Source organism: Ictidomys tridecemlineatus, chromosome 11 (assembly GCF_052094955.1).
Source record: "Ictidomys tridecemlineatus isolate mIctTri1 chromosome 11, mIctTri1.hap1, whole genome shotgun sequence".
Classification (NCBI taxonomy): Eukaryota; Metazoa; Chordata; class Mammalia; order Rodentia; family Sciuridae; genus Ictidomys; species Ictidomys tridecemlineatus.
Window position 1 is genome coordinate 131703911 of NC_135487.1, and position 15659 is coordinate 131719569.

The window sequence follows — 15659 nt, forward strand, 5'->3', positions numbered from 1 at the left end:
CTTGGTTTCCATGTTCCAAAATTTCCCCAAACTCTGGTGTATATCCATTGAGCAATATTTTCTTGAGCCCTGTCTCTCTTTTCAATGCTGGGAATGGAAACAAAGGTCTTGAGCATTCTGGGCAAACATTCTACCACTGAACTACATCCTTAGCTCCAAACAATATTTCTGATTTGAATAATTTAGTTTAAGAACAATGCTGGGTGTGGTGGTGCATGCCTGTAATCCCAGTGACTAAGAAGGCTGCAGTAGGAGGGTCACAAGTTCAAAGCCAGCCTCCATGACTTAGCAAGGCCCTAAGCAACTTTGTGAGACCCTGTCTCAAAAGTCAAAAAGGGTTTTGGTTGTGGCCCAGTGGTTAAGCACCCCTGTGTTCAATTTCCAATAAAAAAAATAATAATAATTTAGTTTAAGAAGAAATAAAGTGTTAACTTTTCCCCAAATCACTCTCAGGGTTTGTGTTAGCCAGCTTCCTATTACTGTAACATAATACCTGAGATAATCAACTTAAAAACAGGAAAGTTTTATTTTGGTTCACAGTTCTGGAGGTTTAAGTCCATGGTCAGTAAGTTTCTTTGCTTTGGGGCAGAATATCATTGTGGGCAGTGTGTGGTGGGAAAACTACTTACCTCCTGGTGGCTGGGAAGCCAAGGAATGAAGAGTAGGGGAGGGGTCCCAATATTCCCTGATGAGCTAACCTCTTCCCTCTAAGTTCCACTTCTTTTTTATTGTTGTTAATATTTTTTTAGTTGGTGATGTGTCACTTGATGCTTTAACTATATCATCTCTTCCCAGATCTTCTCTGATCTTCTTTTCCCTAACCTCTCCTCCCCCCTTCTCCTCCCTGATCTCCCGTCCCTAATCTCATTTTCTCTGAATCACCTCTTTAAAAGCCCCCTGTTCCTGCTGATGGATAGAATCACAGCCTTTGGGACAGGAGTCCCCTGCGTTTCTCCTTTGCTTGCAAAGCAATAAACCTTCTTTTTTCCTTTTTCTCAAAACCATGTCCTCATTTTTTTTGCATCAGGGACAAGGACAAAGCCTTTGGCGACAGATGGACTTTTGTTTTATTTATTTATGTGTGGTGCTGAGACTTGAACCCAGTGCCTCACACATGCTAAGCAAGCCTTCTGCCACCTAGCCCCAGCCCCAGCCCAGATTCTACTTCTTAACAGTTCCACCACCTCCCTAGAGTGCCAGGCTGGAGCCTTTGAGGAACATTCCAGATCCAAGCTATAGCAATATTATTACTAATTCCCTTGACACCATGGACACTTTTCTATTTAAGGACATTGGTTACAACTACTATACAGTGATTTATAATTTTTAGATTTTATAACTGAGTTTCTTTTTTCTTCCTGTCAATTTAAAGGTACACAACCGAAGAACCATTTTCACAGATAAATAATTCGTCTCATGTCTACTTCATATTTTAAATCTTATTCTTCACCTTTATGAAATTGGAAAGAATACATGAGTTATTTATAGACATTATAATATTGGATTGTTATAAGTAATTTTTCTTGCCCCATATCCTTGATCTTCAAATAATCTATAAGTGAGGTATGTGGTCATTGCACATCTGAGGTATTTGGTCACTCCTATCTGATTTTTTATAAGACTTGTGTTTTTTTATCCCTTAGGATATTTTGGACATTATACATATGTGCAAAAATATTACCTAGACTAAACCTTTAACATTTCTTAAATTTGAAAAAATGTGATTGTGTGAAATTTTATTCAGAACTTTTTTTTTTTTTGTATCAGGAATTGAATCATGGGCACTTAACCACTGAGCCACATCCTCAGCCCTTTTTTGCATTTTATTTAGAGACAGGGTCTCACTGAGTTGCTTAGGGCCTCACTAAATTGCTGAAGCTGGCTTTGAACTCACAATCCTCCTGCCTTAGCCTCCCAAACTGCTGGGATTGTTGGTGTGTGCCACCACACCTATATATTCAGACCAGTTTTTTTACATGTCCTGTTTACTCACTAAGTGTGCTCTGAATCTTTGACTATGAAGAAATGGGTCTTGGTATCCGTTTTTATAACTCTTACTGAGCTCAGGTACCTAAAATTAGAGAATCTTAAGAATCCTAAGGGTTGGAAAGTGTTCAACCTCAGGGCTTCAAAGGCCCCAGCATACTGTTTACAGATCTGCATAAAGGAACCCGAGGAACTCAGCGGAGAGGCTGGAACATTTTAATATTTGTGCTCCTCAGTGGCAGCAGGCCAGGATGATATGGAGGGCTGCCCCGTGCCCACATTAGGGGGAGAATATAAGACAGGTTGCAAGCCCACTGTGCAGATGGATTTCTTCAGTTTTTTACGAGTATATTCTTTTACTTTTCAACCAAGATGGTTCTGCTTTGACCCCCACCCTAAATACTGGAGACAAGGAAAGTGGCCAGTTTCCCTTCTAAATTTTCTTCATTATCACATTCCTTGCTTGGAACAAATCTTTCTAGGCACTGATTAGTGTTTATCCCAACAGAAAGGAACATAGAGATCACCTAGCCTGTTGTAAAATCCCTTTTCAACATTTCTGGGGTAAGTCACTCCTTATCTGCTTGTTCAGATGGAGTGAACTCACTAATTCACAAGAACCTTATTCTAGTTTTAAAGAGCTTAAATTGTTGGAAATCTATTCCTTACTTTAGAGACAAAACTGATCACCAGTTTTTACATTTTTGTCTTAACCTTCTGAAAACTTTATGGAATAAATTTAAAGGACCTTTTGCACAAGTGGCATCTTGGTTTCTGCCCACCGAGTCTTTTTTTTTTCTAGCTTTAAACATCTTAGTTTCCTTTGACACAAAATTTTTGTTGTTGCTGGGTGGTGATGAAAGGGTTGGGATTGAGGGGAAGAGTGCTGGGTATTGAACCCAGGGCCTCAAGCATAGATCAGAAGTATATGCTTTACACTGGAGCCACAACCCCAATCCCAATATAGTATTCTTTACATGACATGATTCCTAAGACCTTTCTACCCAGTTGGATTGCTCTGAACTTGCCTAAAGCATATTGTGTGTCACTCTGAGCAATGATTGTTACTTCAGTGTGCTAGAATAGATTCAGCTTGTTAAAAATGGGAGTTCTGGGGCCCTACCCCAAAAGACATAATAGAGCCAGGCATGGTGGCACAAATTTGTAATCCCAGTGGCTCAGGAGGCTGAAGCAGGAGGATCATGAGTTCAAAGCCAGCTTTAGCAATTTAGTGAGACCTTAAGCAACTTAGCAAGATCCTGTCTCAAAATAAAATGTAAAAAGGACTGGGGCTAGGTATAATGGGGCACGCCTGTAATGCCAGCGGCTAAGGAGGCTGAGACTGGAGTTCAAAGCCACACTTAGTAAAGGCGAGGCACTAAGCAACTCAGTGAGACCCTGTCTCTAAATAAAATACAAAATAGGGCTGGCATGTGGCTCTGTGGTTAAGAGCCCCTGAGTTCAATCAGACATAATAGATGTGAGATGGGACTCAGGAAACAATGTTTTAAATTAAAACTGCTGGTGATTCTAATGCAAAGTTTTCTGAACCTCCTTTTGAGAATCATTCTTTCAAAATATGGTACTAATAGATCTCTGAATTCCTTACCTTAGGGCCTCAGCGGGGCCAGGAAAAAGATGTATAAAGAAAGGTAGAGCAGGGTAAAGTGAGTGTCTGGGGACCACCAGTTGAAGAAGGCATGCTCATCTTTAGCTCAGTGGAGGGGGCTAGTTTAGAGACTGTCTGCCCTGAGATGGGGGACTGATTCTCTGGGTGGAAAAGAGAGTTGGGGTAAAAGTATATAGTGTCAACAAGAACTTTTGTAGGTCTGGGGATATAGCTTAGTTGGTAGAGTGCTTGCCTGCTTGCCTTGTACACACAAGGCCCTGGGTTCAATACCCAGTACCAAAAAAAAAAAAAAAAAAAATCCTTTGTAAATAACTCTTTAATTAAAGTGTAAATAGAAATTGAAATTTAAAACAACACTGAAAACATTACGAAGCTAAACAGAAAGTGTACAGAAAGTGGTATTTTAAAAAATGTATGGCTTTAGAAATGCAATAGTGTTTCACTCTAGAAAGAGAGAGATTGAAAAATCAATGAACCACACATTAAACTCAATAAGCTAGACAAAGAACATCATCAACAACCCTTGAAAAACATTGAAGGATATCATCAAAAGAAATAAAAGCATAAATGAATGAGGTGGAAAACAAACAATAAAAAGTATTTGAGGGCTGGGGTCGTAGCTCAATGGTAGAGCACTTGCCTAGCATGTGAGAGGCCCTGGCTTGGATTCTCAGCCCTGCATATGAATAAATAAAATTAAAATATTTTAAACAAAAGTGTATTTGAGCAGGCATGATGGCACACACCTGTTATCCCAGAGACTGGAGAAGCTAAGGCAGGATACTCACAAGTTCAAGGTCAGCCTGGGCAACTTGGCAAGATCCTGTCTCAAAATAAATAAATAAGTAAATAAAGGGCTGGGGATGTAGGTCAGTGGTAAAGCTCCTCAGGGTTCAATCCCCAAGACTCCTCCACCCCCTCTCCCAAAAGAGAGAGAGAGAGAGAGAAAAGGTGACTTAATTACTATATTAAAAAACTGATTCTTTGTAACTGTCAAATAGATAAATCTTTGGTAGGCATGATGCAAAGAGAAAGAAAGATGGAAAAGGAGAAAAATATAAAAACATGAAAAGGAAAAAAAGGGGAGTACATAATAGGAAAAAATTTAAATCATAAGAAAGTATTAGATATTATTTAAGATCAATACATTAAAAATCTAGGTGAATCAGAAATTTCTGGGATAATAGAAATCAAATTGACTCAAAAAGAGGTAGAGAACTAATAAACAAAAACTATAGAAACAATTTAAAAGATAGTAAAAATAATTTAAGAGGAAAATAAACCAAACAATATGAATATAATTAATATTACTGAACTATACACTTAAAAATGGTTAAGGGTGTTGGACATGCAGCTCAGATGTAGAGAACTTGAGGTACCACCCAAAGAGGGGAAAATTAAGATGGTAAATTTTATGTGTTTTACAACAATTTTAAAAATCACAATTTAAAATATTTTTTAGGGCTGATGATGTGGCTCAGCGGTAGCTCGCTCGCCTGGCATGCGTGTGGCCCCGGTTCGATCCTCAGCACCACATACAAACAAAGATGTTGTGTCCACCGAAAACTAAAAAATAAATATTAAAAATCTCTCTCTCTCTCTCTCTCTCTCTCAAAAAAATAAAATAAAATAAAATGTTTTTTAATTAAAAGAAAAAAAAATCTTCCAGGCCTAAGTGGCTTTATGGGTGAGTTATAGAAAACCTCTTAAGAAATTTATCAGTTATTTCTATATTCCTATAGAATAGAAAATAATGGAACACTCGCAATATATTTCTTTCTTTTTTTATTGGTACCAGGAATCAAACCAGTGGTTCCTTTTTTAAATTTTTTTTTAATAGTTGTAGGTGGACAGTATGCCTTTATTTCACTTTTTTAATGAGGTGCTAAGGATCAAACCTAGTGCCTTACACATGCTAGGCAAGTGCTCTGCCACTGAGCCACAGTCCAGCCCCAGTGACTCTTTTTATTTATTTTAATTTTGAGACAGGGTCTTGCTAAATTGCTGAGGCTGGCTTTGAACTAGCGATCCTCCTGTTTTGGCCTCTGGAGCTATTGGGATTATAGGGGTGTATCATGGTGCTGAGCAATATATTTCCTTAAGGTTAGCCTAATCTTGAAAGGGAAGTCAACAAGTTTATCATAAAAGCAAAAACAAAGAAATTTAACTTAAATCAATCTCACTTATGAATGTAAATATAAAAACGCTAAGTCTAATATTAGCAATTTAAATTTGGCAATGGGTTAAAAGAAAAATAGATCATAGATGTCTATAGAATATAAACTCCATTGGGATAGAATCATTGCCTGTTCCCTAATACATGCCAACTGACGAGAACAGAACCTGCATATATTAGGTACATACATATTTGTTGAATTGACTAATCCTAACTAATCAAGATTAATCTCAGTAATATAAGTGACAATAGGGAAAATGTTCACTATACTGAGAGATGAAGAATAGGGCTGGGGTTGTGGCTCTTGCCTACCATGTGTGAGGCACTGGGCTCGATTCTTAGCACTGCATATAAATAAATAAAAAATAAAAAGTTCCATTGACAACTAAAAAAAATTTAAAAAAGAATAAAAAGATCATTATTTAAAATACTGAAAAAAACTTGATAAAATTTAACTCCCACTCTTAATGAAAGCTATTATAAGTAGACAAAGGAGATTTTCTTAATTTAATAAAGGCTATCTATTTAAAAACTTAATTAAACATTACACTTTACTATGAAATATTAGAAGCCTTTTCATGAATAAGACAAGAATACCTGTTGTGACTGCTGCTATTTAACAGCAGAGATCTTTGCTAATGTAAAAGAAAATTTAAAAAAGCAGGCTAAAGGGCTGGGGATGTAGCTCAGTGATAGAGTGTTTGCCTAGTATGTGTAAGGCCCTGGATTTAGTCTCCAGCACCCTGCCAAAAAAAGCAAATTGAACTTCAGTCATAGTAAGAGAAAAATAATGTTCAAAACTATATATTCGGGCTGGGGATGTGGCTCAAGCGGTAGTGCGCTCACCTGGCATGTGTGCGGCCCGGGTTCGATCCTCAGCACCACATACAAATAAAGATGTTGTGTCCGCCGAAAACTAAAAAATAAATATTAAAAAATTCTCTCTCTCTCTCTTAAAAAAAAAACACTATATATTCTACAGTATACTCAGAGTTTTTAATTTTTAAGATTAGCAAATATTCATATATTTTTGTTTTTTCATGCATTTTTAATTTAAAGAATTAAAATTTATGATAAGGTGGCATCTGTATGATAATGCATCATCTGCTAAATTAGATACTATCCAACTTCAAAAATTTTGTTGTTGTTCAATCTATTCTCCCATCCTCTTTGTTCTTAGAGATATATGTCTTTATTGCCAAAAGTTACTTTTGCTAGCTCTTATTTTTCATATAAGCTTGAAAATAGCCATAGGTAAAAAACATATCTAACTTGTAAATTAATAATCAATAATTAATAATAATAACTTTGTTATTCAAAGTAACAGTTTATGTTACTTGCATATAAATCTTATCAGATGAATAATTCATTTCTAAAACTGAACTAAAGTCATGCATAACCTCCAATTATTTAATTTTTTATGTGTTGCTGATATTGATAAGTTGGGATAAGTATTCTTTTTTTCACTAAGTAAGATGAATCAATGATTTTAATCAATATGGAAATCACCTGAAAGCTTTTTTCTTTTTCTTTTGGTATTAAGCATTGAACCCAGTGGCACTTTACCATTGAGCTACATCATCCCCTGCCCTTTTTCATTTTGACATACAGTCTCACTAAGTTGCTTAGGGATTCACTAAATTGCTGAGTCTGTCCTCAAACTTGAGATCCTCTTGCCTTAACTGCCAGAATCATGAGCCACTGAGCCTAGTCTGAAAATAGATCTGAATTTCATTCATACTGTTTTTTTTCCCCTGGATTCAACTTTGAGGACCATTCTATTAAAACAGTTTTTAAAACATTCACTATAGCAGGTGCAGTGGCTCATGCCTGTAATCCCAGCAGCTCAGGAGGCTGAGGTAGGAGGATTTCGAGTTCAAAGCCAGCCTCAGCAACTTAGTGAGGTCCTATACAATTTAGTGAGACCCTGTACAAAAAAAGGGCTTGGGATGTGTCCCAGTGGTTAAGTGCCCCTGGGTTCAATCCCCAGTATTCCCCACTCCCAAATGCATTGTAGCTTTATTTATCATCCTAAAAGTATCAGAAATGGGAAAATAATTGATTATATAATCATGGCTTCACTTTTTTAAAAAAATAACTTTGTTTTAATTGTTGTTGGATACAATACCTTCATTTTATTTATTTATTTATTTAATGTGGTGCTGAGGCTCGACCCCAGAGCCCTTCATATGCTAGGTGAGCACATCCCCAGCCCCATGGCTTCACTTTTTGTGTCACCAGATAGAGGTTTGAGGAGGTCCTTCCAAGGGGGTACTGAGACTCAAATCAGCTGGTAGAGCTCTTGATTTATGCTGCTGAAAAGAATTTTAGGATGCATTGAAAGCAAGGCACAATACAGACTAGTTAAAAGACGACAAAGACATACACACTCCAAAGGCAGGGGGTGCAGATAACCTTCACCTCTCAGAGAAGATGATTTTCCTGGGAAGAAATGTGCAAGTTCCCAGGCAAGCTTTTTTGAAAATCAAATCTCATTTCAATTATTTGATATTTGGGGTTCAGAGTATTTCTTCTTGGTTAACTGATCTAGCCATAAATCACTTGTGGGCACATTGTGTAGGTCTTTGAATCTGGTGACAATTAAATTGATTATGTTTTTGTTCTGATTGATCTGGTACAAGCATATGCTGGAGGTTTTGTTCATCTAATTAAAGACAAGCATGGCTGGTCACTCATAATTCTGGGTCTCCATCTATTAAGGGTCTCTTTCTTCCTACGCACCTGCCTATCTCATTTGGAATGTTGAACAATCACAAAATCATTGACGAAGACCATGTAGTAACATGGTCAAGTTTCGTAACAAAACAATATATGAGCAATTAGCAGACAAAGATATGCCGTCAGGAAATAGAATGAGGTCATGAAAAGACTGACTTTGAACCTGAAGCAACCAGAATCCCGGTCTTAGCTTTATTCCCTCACCAGCTATGTGACTTGACTCACTGGGTCCAGTGTTCCCAACTGTCCAGTGGAAGATATAATTGACTATTCTGCAGGTGCACTGTAAAAATGAGAAATCCTTTCCTAGCACTGTCATTGGCACACAGTGGTAACATTAATTGAGCATGTATTTTTATTGCAACCATAAAAGAGATATAAATTTATTTAGGTACCAGAGATTGAAGCCAGAGGCACTTTATCACTGGGCCACATCCCCAGCCCTTTTTATTTATGTTTTGAGACAGGGTCTCCATAAGTTGCTGAGGTTGTCCTTGAACTTGCAATATTCCTGCCTTCTGAGTCTCTGGAATTACAGGTGTGCACCACCATGCTCATCTAAGAGATGTACATTTAAAGGAAGCAGTAGAAACATAACATTTGGTAACTCCCATAATCAGGATAGAGATTGGCATATTACTTGTATTTTTTCTAGAACCCAGGAAGCTGACAGTTCTGTGTGAGAGGATATTAGGTGTTCTAAATGTCACTATATTTTGTGAGGGTACCCATACAACCTACACCTGCACTCGGTGTTCCCCTTCTGTCCCTTACACTCAGGTGTTAGTCCCTAGGCTATCTTTCTTTCCTGCTGCTACGCCCACTCATTCCCTGGGCTCAACTTTCCCAAGCCTTGCCCTGAATTGGAATATTCTATTTCCAATTTATCACTCATTAGGAAAAAAATTAAGAATAAAGAAACAGGTGTTGATCTTTATGGAAAAAGCTTCTAAAATTAATTATGCAATGAAGCTTATAGTACTTTAAAGCATATGGGCATTTTTAAATGCCCAGAAATCCAGAAGCTGCAATGTCCAAAATCTGCTATTTTGGCCAAGCCAAAACCTACACAGATATTTATATTTTTTGTTTAATCTGACGGCATAACACCCTCCCCCAATAGTAAAAACTCAAGCACTTTTATTTGAGCATTGGAAAACAATTTCTAGATTATTCTGTCAGAGTCCTATTCTGTTAAAAGCCAGAGGGATGAGCTGCTTCAAATGTGTTTGCAGAAATGATTTCTTTTTTTAAAAGTAGCTCTGTCAGCTGGGAGCAGAAACAGAAAAAGAACAAACTTGCTGAATGAGGATGGGTTGGAGTAGGCCAGAACTCCTGTCATAATTCTGTATTTGGCATTCCTGATGCAGCTAAAAGAAGTCCGAGTGGAAAATCTATAGGGCTGTCCTCTCTATCTAACTCAAAGTGCTTATGGGAGTAATTTTTATGTTCTAACTGTAAATATGGTACTGATTATGACCTTAATGGAAAACAACAGACACTAGAGGTTTTGTATTTATTATTACTGTATACTGCAACAAACTTTGACTTACTGACATAGTCTATAAATTAGTTCTAATACCTCTCAATTATATCCTACAGACTTATTATCAGGGCCAAACTAGGTGTATGAAAGCCTTTTGAGGAAGTAAAAGCGCTAAATGAAAGAGGCCTATTAGTAATAATAATATGCATAGAGCCATTTAGTATTGTGGTTTTGGAATTAAATTAGCCTGAGCTTGAATTCTAGCTTTACTGCTTTTTGTCATATACTTTTACACAAACTCGTGTGATCCTTAGTTTTGTCTATTATAATACTTATAATACTGATCTAAAGGTTTATTCCGAGGATTAATAAACATAGGAAAGTCAGCATAGATGATAACTGCTGCTTTTATTAACACTAACAGTAGTAATTACATTAATGTTAATTTTATACCTTAATGATAGAGGTTACCAGAGCCTAAAGATATTCCATATCTTACTCCTGTTATTTACCACTGACAAATTCTTTGCAGTATAGAGACACTTGAGTAATCTTGGAGGTCATTTAAGGATATAGCTAAGATTCTTATCTTCTACTTAGTTGTCTGGGCAGCAGAGAAAAGAATGAGTTTGAGAGGCTAAGGGTGGGGAAATATTTTGTCCTCAATAGGACATATTTAAGAGATGTACATTATTGTAGAAATAGACCTCTTCTTGGCAAAAGTTAAAAAACTGATAATACCAGTATCAGTAATTGCTCAAGGCAATGGCTACAGGAAGTATAAAGCAATACAGTTTTTTTTTATAAGGCAACTAAGCAATATGTTTTAAAGATCTTGGCCCTAACCAACTTAGTGAGACTCTGTCTCCAAATAAAAATATAAAAAAGAATTGGGATGTGGCTCAATGGTTAAGCACCTCTGGGTTCAATCCCCAGTACAAATAAATAAGGAAATAAATAATATTCAAACTTTGACCCAGCATTTCTACTTTTCAGAAAGTTCTCTAAGGAAAAGAGCTGTAGAAAAAATATAAAGATATCTAAAGAGGGTTTTTTAAAATGGATGTTCTTCCTAGCATTATAGACAAGTTAAATGTCTAATAATAGAAATTAGTTAAGAATTGTCTAGTCATAGGATGAAGTAATATACAACTACTAAAAATCATGTTTGAAGTAAAATACCTCAAAGCCTTTAGATTTATTTGTTGTTTAGACAATAGGAAGTGGTAAGAATTGTTGTAACTTAGAGTTTAAGCTCCACCCAAAAGCATTAAAATTCAAATTATAAAACACGGTTCTGGCCAAGAAAAGGCAGAGTCTAAATTATGCCTACAAATTTACCATTTGAAACATCAACGGTTGAAAAATATTAAAATGTGGGAAGATATTTATCGTGTAATTTTAAGTGAAAAAAGTAAAAAAAAAAAAAACTTATGTACATATATGAATACACCATAGTGAATCTCACCATCATGTATAAGACTGTGATCCTAGTTAGAATAAAATATATTCTGTGCTTGTATAAATATGTAAAAATAGTCTCTACTGTCATGTATAAATAAAAAGAAACAAAAATAAATAAATAAGAAAGGTGGTATTGCTGGGTGTGGTGGCGCGCACCTGTAATCCCAGCAGTTTGGGAGGCTGAGGCAGGAGGACCGTGAATTCAAAGCCAGCCTCAACAAATGCAAGGCACTAAGCAACTCAGTGAGACCCTGTCTCTAAATATAATATAAACAACGCTCAGTGGTTGAGTGCTCCTGGATTCAATCTCCAGTATAAAAAAAGAAAAAAGAAAGAAAAGAAAAGTACTGACAGGGACTAGAGATTTAGTTGATTTAGTTCAGTGGTAGAACACTTGCACTGAGTTGGATCTCCAGCACTGCAAAAAAAGAAAGAAAAAAAATTAGGTAAAGAATGATTCCAATGCTTTTTAGAAGTATGTGTGGTTATGTGCCTGTCAGTTGATTTGCCTTGCCTATCTGTGAAGATATTTGCCACAATAATAATAGCAAACACTTAACATTTACCTTACTAAGGTTCACAGATTGTTTTATTTTTTAATTTTTAAAATTTGTCAATGGACCTTTATTTATTTGTTTGTTTGTTTATTTAAATGTGGTGCTAAGAATTGACATGTGCTAGGCAAGCGCTCACCACTGAGCTACAACCCCAGCCCCTCAGATTGTTTTAAGCACATATGTTAACTAATTTTATCTTCTTGGTAATCATAGATACTAACACTAACCCTTATTTTACAGATGATAAGGCTGAAACAGAGAAAGGTTAAGTAACTTACCCAAGGTCACACAGTGAGAGAGGTGGGAATTCAAGCTTAGGCAATAGAGTCTGGGATCTTAACCGCTATGCTATATTAAAACCAAAATTTTATGATTTATCTGAGATTTCTTGTGTGCTTTTTATTTTCTTTGTGATTTTTTTACTGTAATAAGCATGAATTTCAAAATCAGAAAAAAAGCCCAATGTTTTATTAAAATGCACATTTATTGGCTAGGCATTTCCTGCTTCTCCAATTACTGTTTTCTTTTAATGAAAATTAGCTTGTCTGATTTGCTGTGTGAAGCCTTAAGCCCTGAGGAAATAAAAAATAGGACAGGTAAATTTTATGGAGGTAGAAGGGAGAGGAACAGGCCTAACAGGCGCTGTGGGACAGCTGAGAGCATTGAGCCAGAAACAGCAAGAGTAGGTTAATGAGGAACGCAATGAGGGGTGCAGGGCAGGTGGCTGTCACTGGAGAAAAGCTTTGTTTAGGCCTGGCCCTGTGCCCCATCTAAAATATGGTGGCACAGTGCTCTTTCTGGTTACTTAAAATTTTCTTTAATTTATTTCACATTTTTTTTTTTTGGTACCAGGGGGGGCTTAACCACTGGGCCACATGCCCAGTCCTTTTTTATATTTTATTTTGAGACAGGATCTTGTTTAGTTGCTAAGTGCTTCTCTAGGCTGGCTTTGAACTCGTAATCCTCCCGCCTCAGCCTCCTGAGTTGCTGGGATTACAGGCTTCACAAGTATTCTTGAGGTTCCTCTTTGCTAGGCACAATTAAGCATATTGTTAAAAAATCATATAAGAAACTAATAGTAAAGGAAATAAGGAATTTTATAATATTTCCTATAATACAAAATAATATTCCTTATAACACAATTCCTGATATTATAAGGATTATTGTAAAACAAAACAACTACCAATAAAAAGATACTATCTGCCTTTGTATAAATAGGGAGAGATCTATTTATCCATTACTTTTTGACTCCCTACTGTTAGGCTGTGTTCTAGTTGCTGGGAGATTAGCAGATGATGAGACAAGCACAGTTCCTGCCTTCAGGGAGTTTACATTTCAACACTGGAGACAAAAGTAATAATTATTACTTAAAGTATTGTAAAGACACAGAAAAGAAAAGGGAACTCCAGCTTAGTGTATACACTGGCAAAGCCAGCCAGAATAGCCACACTGCATATATTAGCACCAGAAAAGTATTATAGGCCAGTCTTACTTATGAATACAAGTGCAATGTCTTAAATATTGGCATATAAAGTCAGCAGTGCATTAAAAGAAATGCATCATGACAAGATTTCATTCCAGGTTTATAGGAATGGCTTAATATTAAATAAAGACTAAAATTTACTAGATACTCCAGAAGGGGAAAAGAAATATAATTTCAACAGATATATAAAAAGGATTTGATAAAATTCAACATCCATTCCTGAGTAAATAATAAAAACTCGTGGCAGAAAAGGAATAGGAAGGAAATTTTTTAACTTGATAAAAGATTCTTAGTGTAACTGGGAGCAGTGGCACATGCTTGTAATGCCAGCCACTTGGAAGCCTGATCCAGTACAACTCAAAGTTTAGCAAGACCCTGTCTCAAAATAATATATAAAAAAGGGTAGGAATGTAGCCCAGTGGTAAAGCACCCCTGGATTCGATCCCCAGTATAAAAAAAAAGATTATTAATATACATGATGACATTATATATAAGAAGATATATATGAAGACATTTTATATATATACTTACATACTTTACATAATAATTAAGTATATGTATAGTTAATGGTGCAATTTTATTTTATTTTTTTAATTTAAAACTTTAAATTTTTTTAGTTGAGATGAACACAATATCTTTATTTTTATTTATTTATTTTTATGTGGTGCTGAGGATTGAACCCAGGGCCTCACGAGTGCAAGGCAAGCGCTCTACCTATGACCTACAACCGTAGCCCAATGGTGCAACTTTAGAAGAATTTGCAGACAAGGGAATTCATGACTATTGTTCATTATTTACTGAAAGTTAAGCCAATGGGATGATATAGAACAATAAGAGTTGTAAATACTGGAAAAGAAAATTGTCTTTTCTTGAAGATGACATAATGATCTACATAGAAAAGAAAACAAATGGGCAAATTATTGGAGCCAATCAGAGCAGGCTAACATTACAAAAGTGATGTGTTTTTCTAAACCAGTAATAACCACTTTGAAAATGAAATAGAAAAAAAATTTCCTTTCACATCAGAAACACAAGTATAACATAATAATCAAATCTAATAATCTGCATCTGTATAATTTAATAACTAAGAAAATATGCAATAACTGCATGAACAAAAATTTTAAACTGTATTCAATGAAAAATAGAATGTATAAACAATAGTATTCATTAAAAGTAGTGATTACAGTAGTTGCAGACATTTGCTAGAACAGTTTCAGTGAACTGATGGAAATGGAAGTCCAATTCAATTTGTTTTGAAAAGCAAATGAAATTTGAGGAAGTAAAAACAAGAGATTTGGCGTAAACTTCTGGTTTTCTTTTTCTTTTCTTTTCAAGAGTAGCAAAAGTTTATTTTGAGCTCATGGCTTCAGAGCGTTAATCCCTGGTTGGCCAACTCCATAGCTCTGGGTGACAGGTGAGGAAGAAAACCATGGTGGATGGTGTGATGGAGGAAAGTTGCTGAGTTAATGACAGTCAGAAAGCAGGAAGAGAGATGAGTCCAGTTTTTGTTTTGTATATTTTAAAATGAAGGTAAAAATGGGAGAAAGTAATTGAAAATATAGCAGATAAATGGGACATTAATGGTAAAAGTTTCCTGAGGAAAAAGGAGGAGATGGGACTTCGCACTATATGGGGATAATTAACTTTGAACACAGGGATAATTCCTCTAAGCTAGGAAGAAAAGATTTATCTAGAAACTTGTGTAAGTCTTGGGTGGATTCAGCTCTATATAGGTTCACATACATAGCACCTGAGGTTAAAGAAATCCCTTCAAATGTACGTGAAGTGAAGGGCTCAATTTTGTCTGTGAAGTGGGAAGCGAGGACATCTTTTAAGAACGAGAAAGGTGATGTTACAAAGAGATGATGGTGAAAGTTTGCAATAGTGACCAAAGGCTTTAGAGAGTGGTTTTTAACATTTAAAATGGTCTACCGTTATCAGTCCACAGGAGTGATTTTCTCCAGCTGTGCTTAGAATGTAGTGGGAGAAGAACCAGCGTGCCTGAGCAGGATTAGGAGGAGCTCAGGGTTATGTCTGTAAGGACAAGAGGGAACCAGTAACCCACAGTTTGACTGTGGGACTCAGGTTTCCCTGGAGGAAAGTGCTGCTGGAAGACATCTGAACTTGAGATGGCTCAG